This window comes from Ictidomys tridecemlineatus, chromosome 6 (genome assembly GCF_052094955.1).
Source record: "Ictidomys tridecemlineatus isolate mIctTri1 chromosome 6, mIctTri1.hap1, whole genome shotgun sequence".
In the NCBI taxonomy this organism is placed as follows: domain Eukaryota; kingdom Metazoa; phylum Chordata; class Mammalia; order Rodentia; family Sciuridae; genus Ictidomys; species Ictidomys tridecemlineatus.
The window spans coordinates 28,300,035-28,312,373 of NC_135482.1; the positions used below are offsets into that span (position 1 = coordinate 28,300,035).

Here is a 12,339-nt window from a genome sequence, read left to right on the forward strand (position 1 = left end):
ATGTGTGGAGAGAGGAGTGAAGGGAAAAAGGTCTGATGAGGAAGAGAGAGAGCTTGTAAATATTTGATAATTTGTAAAATTGTACAAACTCTGATCTAAAATATGTAACTTCCACCAAGGTCAAGGCCAAGATCCTCACGTCCCACACAGCCAACAAGTCCTTACTGAGCACCATGAAAGCTGCAGACACTGGGCTGACCCATAGACAAGAAGCAAACTCAAGGGAGAACACGTTCCACTCTCTTAAATTTTAAAATGCTGTCTAACAAATGAAATAGGCATGTAAACATGACTAATGATAAAGCAAACCATGTTATAGTAAACTATAGGAAAGTTATGAAAGTATGGAGAATCGCGTAATCCTATTCATTCATATATGTAATTTATTTCCTCTTTTAAGCTATCTGAAAAATTTAATCTAATGTTATCTATATAAAATCTCAGCATATATAATTTGCTATGGGTCATTCTTCTACCCTCAATACTTTGAAGGCATTTTGTCCCATTGCCTTACAAACATCCTTGTTTTCCAAGCATGATTTTTTCTTGTGGTAGACTGGGACTAGGGTGGCATAGGTGCAGCCTGCTCAACAAACATGCTAACAAGTATTTTATCCTGAATAACAGTAGCAGATCCCTAACTCCTTGGATCTGTGGATTGGTAATTCCCATCTTCAAATGTTCTTTAAATGAAAGGATATTTTCATTTTTTGGAAAGACTAATGGCAAAGTTGATCTTAAATATGCTAGCATAAAATGTCAACTCTCTGTAAGTAATAATATGAAAAGTGGCGGATGAAGAATTCCTGACTGGGTCAGTAATACTTGAATAATCAAAAGTTAGGAGACCATCTGAAATGCCCACCAGTGTACATGAGACAATTATAACTTCTCCCAATGTTCCTGCCATGATTTCACTCAAATGTGTAGTTGTGTCAAACTGGTTGGCAACATGCCAAAGGCAGAATGGATTTATATCAATATAACACCAGGAACTGAGACATGGTTTCTTAAGAAGCAGAGAAACCAATATAGTATTGTACAACTAGTGAGACATGAATTTCAACCAAGGAGGGAGAATTTTATCAACTCTCTCAAATTCCTTTTCCAAAAAAGCTAGTCCCGAAGGACAAGTTGTCAAACCTTTTTTTTTTCCCTGTGTTTCTAATTTAAAGGCTCATAATGGATTCAAAATTATTTATAAAAACACTAAAAAAATATGAGGAGTTATTTTTTCCAGAAAACGTTTTGGGGACTGGGGTTATGAGGCAGTGGTAGAGAGCTTGCCTGTGCGTGTGAGGCTCTGGGTTCAATTCTAAGCAACATAAAAAAGAAAGAAAAAAAGAAAGAAAGAAAGAAAGAAAGAAAGAAAGAAAGAAAGAAAGAAAGAAAGAAAGAAAGAAAGAAAGAAAGAAAGAAAGAAAGAAAGAAATGAATGAATGAATTGTATCCATGTACAACTAAAAATATTTTTAAAAAAAAGTTTCAGAGGTAGTCAATTTGGTATCATAAGATGCAATAAATTCCCACGCCTTTAAGTTCTCAAGCACTAAGTAGATTTTCCCCCTATCAATATAGAAATTATTATTCGATAAATTCCTCTTGAGTTCCAATAGTGTTCATCATGGCAATAGTGAGAACACATTCCTTTCATTGACATTAAAATCATCCTATAATTGCCATCATATTATAGTATTATGCTATTCCGCCCATGTGTGAGGACAATGTATTTACATGTAGCATATCTTTTCTTGGAGTCTTCAGTCAAAACGAGCTGCAAGAAAAAGAAATTTGCAACATAAGTGAAGTAAAACACATAAATATGCACAGTTGTTCAATTTAATATTGTCCTAACATGTGTATTTTCATACCTTTGAGTATTTCACCCCAAAACACATTGAACATGTATCAAGTCTTGGCTAAAATCCATTTGCTGCATTATAAATGCACCTATGAAGGACATTATATATTTCTTGATCTACTATTTCTCTCTTTAAATTGGCCTAATGACTTAAATCTTTTATGCCCAATCACTGACTAGATTTTATTCTCTCAATGGTTTCCACTCTATTCAAGTTGGGGCGGGGAGGAACCTAGCATGGCAGGACATCATCAACCCCACTAACAATATCACCAGCTGCATTTACTTACAGAACTTTATGTGCCTGGCATCATGCTAAGTATTCCAAACACATGATCTCAGTTATTTTTCTCAACAATCCAATGTGAGAAGCACTTTTATTAGTTACATCCATTCTCTGGAAAAGGAAACTGAGGCTGAGAGAAATTCAGTAACTCATTCAAGATGATACGGTAAAAGAACAAGTTTTAAACACACAAATCTGACACCAAAAACCATGCCCTTAACCCCAATCCCCAAATTGCCCACTTCCAACTTGAAAACAGGTGCCTGGTGATTATAGAACACCCTCCAAAAAATATAGATGTAAACCAAAGGATATTAGTGTATTTGGTTAAAATAAACAATGTGATATGTAGATTTCAATGGAAAGCTGTTGATTTTATTCATTTTTTTATTCATACGTTATTTGGTCTTGGAGCTCAAATAAATTTAAAATTAAAAATATCTTCATTAAAAAAAAAAGCAGTTGGTTGTCAAAAACAGAAAATGTTTGAACCAGAGTTATGCCGGCGGCCATGAGCACATGTCTGTCTGCACCTTCTTTCTTCCCAGAGTCTAATGGGAAAGCATGAAGTTGACGTAAACTCCAAGTTTCCTGGGGTTTGGCAGGCTGTCTCTTCCTGAGGGTTGTTGGTATGACCACACAAGCAGTCCACACAGCTGCTCTGGACCAGGCCACTCAGGGTGTGGCCATTTAGATGAGCCTGGGAGGTAGCAGTGAGCTGACCACAGGGCCATGTTCCTGAAATGGCACTTTCGGAATCCAGGTGGTTAAGAAAGTCTCCATGTTCTCCCCCACCCCTCTTGCACTCCCCCACTTAATGCAGAAAGTTTGGTTGGATGGTGGTAAGCTTCCACTCCAAGCAGAAGAACAAGCTGGGGAGCCAAAATCCCACACCTTTGAGGGTAATGCCAGGTTTCCAAGCAGCCCTGGTGCCTATTTGCAGGAGCACTTGGGTTTACCCAGACCTGTCAGTACACCGTGTGAGCATTCATCCCACTGATGTGACTAAGCCAGGAACTTGCTCTGCTGTGGAGGTGGGCCTGTCCTTTTCGTTCCTCCAAGGATTTCCTGTGAGTTGAAGGATCACTAGGCATTGCCAGAAGAGCATGTGCAGGTGGCAGGTAAGGTTTCACCTCAGCAGAGAACTAGCACTTTTTTTTTCCTTTTTTTTTTTTTTTTTTTTTTTTAACGACAAGTCAAAAGCCAGCTATTAACACAGGAGGCTCACAGGGAAAGTCAAAAAAGAAAAGCATATTGGCATTCACATTAGATAGAAAAGGATCCATGGAGTTGTTAGGAAACCCGGAGGGAAAAAGAAGCCAAAGAAGTTTTCCTACTTACACACTAATGATGTTTATCCACACAGGAGACTGCTTCTGTGCTCGTACTTTATATACAATTTAGAGGCCATTAAAATTTAATTTAAGATAATTCATTATAAATGTATTTTCTATTGGAAGCTTCAGAACTCAAACATCTCAGTAATCTCTGTTTTTTACTGACACTTGGTTTGCTTCCACCACCAAGGGAAAAGTGCAGGTAGAGTCGCCCACCAAAAATAATTGACTCCTCCCTCCAACCCTGCTGCTGAATATTCAAACACACAGCTGTGGGAGGAAGTGAGAGGCAGAAAACTTGACAGCAAAGAAAATCTCTCTGTTTTCCATAAAATTCAGGCACTTTGGCAGTTGGGAGGTGTGTTTTCCAGAGTGTTAGACACACTTCTTCATTCCTGATTGAGAATGTTGTTATCAGCATCCTGTAATTGCAAAGGCCAAAATTAAATATTAATTTAAACGACATAGGAAGGAACAAAGGGTGGAAGAAGCTGTCTAATAGAAACAACAAAAAAAAGTCTTTTACCAAGGGATTATCTACATCAATTTACATGGATAGTTAACTAGGTCCATATCTGAATATTGCATTTTCAACATGCAATAATGAAAATCAATAGAAACATTAGAATCTAGGCCCTAACCTTTTATATGATATTGAGAAAGTTACTTATGCATTCTAAGTCCCAGGACTCAACTGAAAAATGCAGAAAAATCATATCTAGGTATTACAGCGTAATAAGAAATGAAATCTCTCACCAGTTGGTAAACTTCATGAGAGCGGAGATCTGAGCTTTTTGTGTTTTTCCTGCACCTTCAGTAGCTGGGATTTTTTTGGGCATTCAAATATTTGTTGAATGAATGAGGAGTGCTATGACAATAAAAGAGAAGCCATCTGTGAAATGTCTGTCCCATAACTGTTTAAAAAATGTTAATGCCCTTGTTAACCCCCACTAGATTTCAACTTCTTTCCCATCATATTAATCCAAATGACTAAGGCTAAACTCAAAGTCATAGAACAGGCTTATGTTCAGATAGTCTTACACATTTGCACTATGAATTATCTTTGAGTACTTCTTTTTAACCTCTTGTCAAGTTCATTAGAAGTACTATTGATCGACCTCCAGAAGATATTTCAAATCCATCCACTTCTGGACGTCACCACTGCCCCTATCTATTCTAAGCCATGATTCCCTAAGTGGCTTCTTGCAATAACCTCCTAACTGCCCTCTCTTATTCCACTGTGCCTTTGTCATGCATTGCTGGATCTCCAGTTTCATTTCTACCATTCTCCCTCTTGCGCATGCTCCAACTCCACTGACCTCCTTTTGGTTCCTCACATCAAGCTCTTTTGGGCCTCAAATCTTCATACTTATTATTAGATCTATAAAGCATACTTTTATCCCAGCCCTGATATGGGTGGTTGCTACAAATGCACAAATCACTCAAATATACCTGTTCAGAGAGGTTTCCCCAATTTCCATACTTTTTCCATACCATGTTTCTTCATATTGATGATCTATTTGCTCATTTACTAATTCTTGGCTATAATCTGTCCCACCACTTACTGATTATGCAGTTAGGCAACATATATAACCCCTCTTATCTATGTTATCTTCACCTATAAGATAAAGGTGATAAATATTACTAATATAACTAGAGTTGTGGTAAATCCAGGGGGTATCATGTGAAAAGAGTTACCTAGAATATATACTTGCTCACTGAGCATTAGCTATGTTTATTATTTTATTGTTATTTTCACCAGCCACAATACAGTTTCTGTAAGGTTGGGGTCCACATCTGTGTTTTTTTCATCACTGTATTGTTATTTCCTGGAGCTGTGCTGACCCTAACTCATAAAGAAATGTTAACTAAATGAGTAAATTCCACCTAAGCAGGGCATTTCCATTGAAGAGCTACTTGTGAATCAAAACACAGACGTGTTGAAATGTACATAGGTTAGTTTGCTGAAGTACATCATATAAGATAGAAAAGAGTACTTGTTCTGTGACCATGTCTCACCAACCCTCCCACAACCACCCTGGTGAAGCCACAGGAATGATCTTGGAAGTCTCCTAAGAGGTCTCCCTTCTCCTACTTTCATCTCCCTACAATCTATTTTCTGCACAGATGTCATATGACCCTACTAATATATCCGGTTATACCATATGTGCTTTTAAAACTGTCCAATGTGCATGGGGATGTAACTCAGTAGTAGAGCACTTGCCTAGCCTGCACAAGATCCTGTATTTGATCTAAAACTGAAGGAAAAAAATCCTTCACTGGCTTCTCATCCTACATGGAAGAAATTTCAAATTCTTTGCTGTAGCCTAAGACTTACCCATTCTAAATGCTGCCTCACTCTTCAAACTCATCTTCTCTCACTCTGTTCCCTGGTGCCACCCTCCTGCACAACTGACCACAACTGATCAGGGAAAAAGTAGGTTTAAAAATCATGATAGAATTGAAGATAAACTTTTGGGACTAGGGTTATAACTCAGTGGTAGAAGTATCAGAGAGGAAATGGGAGGAATGAAAGACTGACCAAGAGATCCAGTATTTGCAGAGAAATAACCTCTCCCCCCACCACCAAAATACAAATTTTAACAAATACATAAAGTTACAATTTAAGAAAAATTTATTAAAATATGGATTTGAATCTCTATATCACAAGGACAAACTGTGCCCCAAATGGTCAATAACTTATTCTTTTCTTTTCCTCTTATTTATTTAAAGTTGAGTTCTCCTTTTATTGTCAGGTATATACTGTTTACATTATATTTCTTCATCATGAGCTTCAATGTGTGTTAATCATAATTGTTCATTTAGACTCATTTAGTGATAACCGTGAGTCATTTTGCTGCAATTTTCTTAGTTATCTCTTGATTGTTTGAAAATTTTCTTCTAGTAGTTTCCTTTTAGTAGTGTCCATGAGGACAATGTTCTAAGAATTCGTCCATATTTAAGATCATCTGTACTTTTTATTTCTGTGTGACAGTGTGGCTCTCTTTCTTTGTGGAGTATTTCACAGGCATTGCTCCATTGTTTTTCTTATTGATAAGTGCTTAGTGATTCTGATATATTCTTCCTTATTAAGTAACTTGATATTTTTTTTTCCTGGCTGTCTAATCCTTTCTTTATTTTAAACTTGTATAATTTTGTTAGGATGAGCGGAAAAGAAAAGAATGTGATTAGAATGGTGAACTTCCACCTTCAAGAGCCAAGAATCAAATGCTACTATTTTGAACTGGCAGATAACCACATACAATTCTACAAAAAAAATAAAAAGAAAAAATAAAAAAAAGAAAAAAAAAAAAGAAAGGTGGGCTGGGGATGTGCCTCAAGTGGTAGCGTGCTCACCTGGCATGCACAGGGCGCTGGGTTCTATCCTCAGCACCACTTAAAAGTAAAATAAGGATGTTGTGTCTACCGAAAACTAAAAAAATAAATATTAAAAAATTTCCTCTCTCTCTCTCTCTCCCTCCCTCACTCTCTCTCTCTCTCAAAAAAAAAAGAAAGAAAGAAAGAAAGAAAGAAAGGTGATAGAACCAGGGTGTGGTGGCACATGCCTGTAATCCCAGAACACAGGCAGCTGAGGCAGAGGATCAAAAAGTTTGAGGCCAGCCTCAGCAATTTAAGGAGACTCTAGCTCAAAATGAAAAATAAAAAAGGACTGGTAATGTATCTCAGTTAAGCACCCCTAGTTCAATCTCTGGTAAAAAAAAAAAAAAAAAAAAAAAAAGGAAGGGAGGGAAGGAGGGAGGGAGGGATGGAAAGAAAGAGGAAGGGAGGAAGGTAGGGATGGATGGAGGAAAAGAAAGAAAGGTAATTCACTAAATCTCTGGAGAGATAAAAGGAAGCAATAGTAAAGAAACAGCCTTCATCATTGTTCATAAGAGACAACTAATAGATACTAGTATCCAAAGATTAGGACTAATGGTGTTATATTAAGATATAGTTATGAAAATACTAAAAGAAATCTAAGCCTCACTAAATATCAGAAAAAAACTTCACACTGAAAACAATAAGCAAACAGACCATATTGTAACTGACTTTTTAAAAGAGTTATAAATCAGAAATATGATATAAATTAATATAATAAAACTAGCATCACTTTGATTGTTATCAATAAATGTAAATTGCTTTGATTCATCAATATTAAGGAAAACATTTACAGACTGAATCACAAAGTAAAACCCAATTCTATGCCAAATACAAGGAAAATCCGAAGATAAAGTGATTCTAAGGCCTGAAAATGAATGGATGATTATATATATTTGTACATACACATACATAAAATGGAAGTCACAATATTTATATCAGACAATGTGGAATGCATGGAAAAAAGCATTAAATGAAACAAAGAATAGAATTTAATAATGCTAAAGCATATAATCCCCAATGAAGATATAATACTTAATATGGCTATATAACAAATAAAATAAGATACAGTGAGCAAAAATTACAGAAGACAAAGGAAACTAAAATACACACACACACACACACACACACACATATTTTGGGAGACCTCAGTTCACCTCTCAAGTGCATGACTCATTTAAATAGACAAAAGCCAAAGATTTAGAAATATCACAAATTGCATAATTGATATAATATAAATTATTAAAATATTATAAATTCTGCTGCCTGAAAAATAGAGAGTACATCATTTTTTTCAAGATGATAGGAAACAGAAAACAATAAAATCTAATTACAAAATCATATAAATGACATTCTTTGGTCGCACTAACCGCAGAATTAATAACTATATAAATATTCTAAATAATATATTAGCAAACTGAATCCAAAAGCTCATTTAAAAAAAATAAAACAACATTATCAAATGAGGTAATGAAGGTTCAGTACTAGAAACTCTATTAATGCAGCTCATTGTATTGACAGATCGAAAGCATCTCTCCATAGACACTAAAAATTGGACAAAATTTATCAGCCTTTCTTGATAGAACACAAAATACAAAAAAAAATATAAAACTAGAACAAGGCATCTTAGCATGATAAAATGTGTCTATTTTAATTCAAAGCCATCATACCACTCTTGACCTTCATGAGAACCTCTTCACTATGCCGCTTAGTACCAGTAAGACCACCACAATTGGCACTGTGTTAGAGTTATTAGTCTAAACAATTACCCAAGAGAAAGAAATTATAAGTATAAAAAATGGATGAGATGAATTAAAATACCACTAATTGTGGGTGACAGTAATGGAAGATTGGAAGATTGAAGATATTTTATTAACAGCTACTACAAACAGTAGGATAGCTCAATTAGATTATCAAGTACAAAATCATCATACAAAAAAACAATAGTTTACATATATTCAAACAATCTTTTGGAAGATTTAATGGAAGAAAGATTTCATATATAACAGTAACAAAAATATATTAAGAAAATATGAAACCTATTAAAATAAAACTTAAATGAAAAAATGAAACTTAAAATACCACTGAAGGCAAAAAATAGCTTTCTACAAATAAAAGGACCATATTATTGTGAAAATTAATTTGTAAATTTAACAAAATTTCACTGAAAACTCAACAGTTTTAAGCTATGTCACCTGATGCTAAATCTAGTAAAAAGAAAATAAACATAGAAGTGGAACCAGCACTAAAACACATTAAGGCATTTTTAAAAGCCTAAATAATTTAAAAGCCTAAATAATACTGGTCTATTAGCAAAACAGAATGCCCAGAAGTAAGTACACTCAGATACATACAGAAATTGAATGCATTAAAAGGATACCATCTCAAATCACTGGGAAAAAGAAGTACTCAATAAATGTTATAGGGATAAGTAAAGTAATATCTATGCCTTACCTCATATGCCATGATAAATTCCATATGTACCAAAGTTTTTTTTAACAACACAATCATTGAATAATCAGAAGAAAACTTGAAAAATTTTTCTTTACAAATTTGAACTAGCTAACCTTGTATGACTCAAAATCCTCAAGTCAGAAATTATTTCATTGGTAATTTTTGTTACATAAAAATCAATTTTTTATGGAAAGAAGCATCATAAACAAACTTTTAAAAAAAGACAATTAAGGGAAATATTCACAGCTCTTATCACAAAGACAAATTGACAAAATCGTAACCTTTGAAACATAGAAAAAGGAAATAAAATTTGCTAATAAGAAACAACTATATAGTTTACTCATTAAAAAGAGAAACATAAATTAAAACTGCAGATTAAAGACCATTTTGCCATCTCAGGTGGCAAAAATCCAAAGTTAGCTAACATACTCTATTGATAAGATTCTGGAGGGAAAGGCATTTTCTCTTGCATTCTGATGGGAGTATAAATTAAGAAATATACTAGTGTCTATGAAAACTAGAAATGTTCACCTTTTAGTCTAGAAAATATTTTCACTATTAGGAAACCATATATCAGGAATATGGGAAATGTTGTATGTATAGGATTATTCACTGTAATGAAAAATTTGAAAATATCCTAATGTCTATCAATATGTAACTAGGTAAATAAATAGTAGTATATTCATATAATGTCATTATAGGTAATTGTTTAAAACTGAATTCAGAGCCTCCCCAAGTACTGAAATCTAGTAGTTTTCAAGATATATTAAATAAAAACAGTGTAACTACATTAAAATAGAGCAGTGTAGAATAGAGTTTTTTAAGAAAAAATTAAAGAGTAAATAATAGATCACTTTTTTATTAAAAAGGAGAAAAATAATATGTCTACACTTGCTTTCGAATGTGAAAAAGTATTCTAGAAGAATACTCAGGAATTAATAGCTGTTATCCATCAAGCTGAACTAGGGACAGAGCAAATGAAAGAAACATGTAAAAATGACACTTCACCATATAATTTCTTATGTTTTTGACCCACAAGCATGCCTTACCTGCAGGGCTCAGTGGCGCATGCCTGTAATCCCAGAAGCTTGGGAGGCTAAGGCAGGAGAATCTCAAATTCAAAGCCATCCTCAGCGAAAGTGAGGCACTGTCTCTAAATAAAATACAAAAATAAGGCTGGGGATGTAGCTTAGTGATCAAGTGCCCCTGAGTTCAATCTTCAGTACCACAAAAAAAAAAAAAATGCCATACTTATTCAAAATTAAATTTTAAAAATTTAAATAAAAAAAAACAACTTGGTATGAAGCTAATACTGATTTATTGCTTTTTTCATTTACCATAATTATAGCTATCATTTAAGCAAAATTATCTAGTAAAATGTGAAGGCATTAATTGAGTCTTCAGCTCACTATGCATTATTCCCTTTTATTTGATAAAAATTTAACATTTACATAATCCTCAACATTTCCAGCAGGAAATTGCATAACAGTGTCAAACAACAAAACCGATGACTTTGAAACTATAAATGGTTTCACTCAAAATACTTCATCAAGAGTATAGTTTCTTGGTCATTTTTTTTTTAAATTGGAAGAATTGTTATGATCAAAGTTTTTGTTTTTATTTTTTTTAGAGCAGTTTGAGATTCACAGTACAATTGGGAAGAAGGTATAGAGATTTCCTGTTTATCCCCTGCCCCCACATATGGATAGCCTTCTCTATGATCAACGTCTCCCTACATTTGTTAAAATTGCTGAACCTGTGTTGATACATCATTATCACCCAAAGTTCATAGTTACATGAGGGTTTCTTTTAGGGTTCATTCTTGGTATTTTACCTTATATGGCTTTGGACAGGTACAGAATGACATATATCCACCATTATAGTATTATATAGAGAGTATTTTCACTGCCCTAAACATCCTCTGTGCTTTCCCTATTCATCTTTCTCCCCCTACTATTCCCTGACAACCACTGATCTTCCCATCTCTATCATTTTCGCTTTTATAGAATGTGACATACTTGGAATCAGACAGTATTCAGTCTTTTCAGATTGGCTTCTTTCAGTTAATGACACACGTTTTTTCCTCCTTATCTTTTCTTGGCTTAATTAATAGCTCATATTTTTTTATATCACTGAATAATATCCCATTTTCTTGATATACCACAGTTTATTAATTCCCCTAGTGAAAAATATTTAGCTGCTTCCAAGTTTGAGCAGTTAGGAAAAAAAATCTGCTATAATCCTTTTGTGTGCAAGTTCTTGTGTGGATATAAATTTTTAACTTCTTTGGATAAATACCAAAGAACACAACTGGGTAATTTCCAAGGATCTAGATCACACTTTATGGTACCCTGGCATACATAGGATAGGTTTGATTTTAAAAGACACTGCCACACTGCTTTCCCAGGGGCCGTACCATTTCACATTACCATTGTACAGTTACCAATGAATAAGATACTCTCTTGCTCCACTCTCTTGACAGTGTTCAGTGTTGCCAAAATTCTGAATTTTGGCCATTCTAGTAGGTATATAGTGACATTTCTTTGTTTTAATTTTCACAATCAACATGTTTTTAATAATAAATAAAAGTTCACTTAGCTCACAAATACTGGCCATAAATATCAAAGGCTGTAAAATCCACAGTTGTACAAAGATTCTATGGTTTCGATATGCTATCTAATTTTTAATTAATTTCTAAGTCTAGAATATTAAATGTAAGAAATTTCACTTATCGCTTATTTATCCCAAATTCTTTCAGAGTATTTGACTGCAATGGGTTAAGAGGTGGTTAGTTTCTACCTGTCCCCATACCCACATGCATAGTTATCTTGATTCCAGATGAACCAGTACCACTACATTCCCCTTCTGTCGTGAATCTGCCATTCAATGGAGCCATTTCAGCTCCCATGTCATACAGCTCAGTCAAGATCAGAGCCAGCCCTAACCCCTTCTGATAAAAATAAGAAAATAACCCAAAGAAGAAGGCATTCTTACTTTTTAATTATTATATCTCTACATTAGAT

At 34.4% G+C, this 12,339-nt stretch overlaps 1 long non-coding RNA gene across 1 annotated transcript; it reads right to left on the bottom strand.

Moving 5' to 3' along the window:
* Positions 1-2,500: 2,500 nt before the first annotated feature.
* On the bottom strand, positions 2,501-10,597 carry LOC120888608 (uncharacterized). The gene is made up of 3 exons (XR_013440014.1): positions 10,366-10,597; positions 4,241-4,352; positions 2,501-3,906 (listed from the first exon to the last, which is right to left on the bottom strand). It is a non-coding gene; the product is annotated as an uncharacterized LOC120888608 (long non-coding RNA).
* Positions 10,598-12,339: the final 1,742 nt, after the last annotated feature.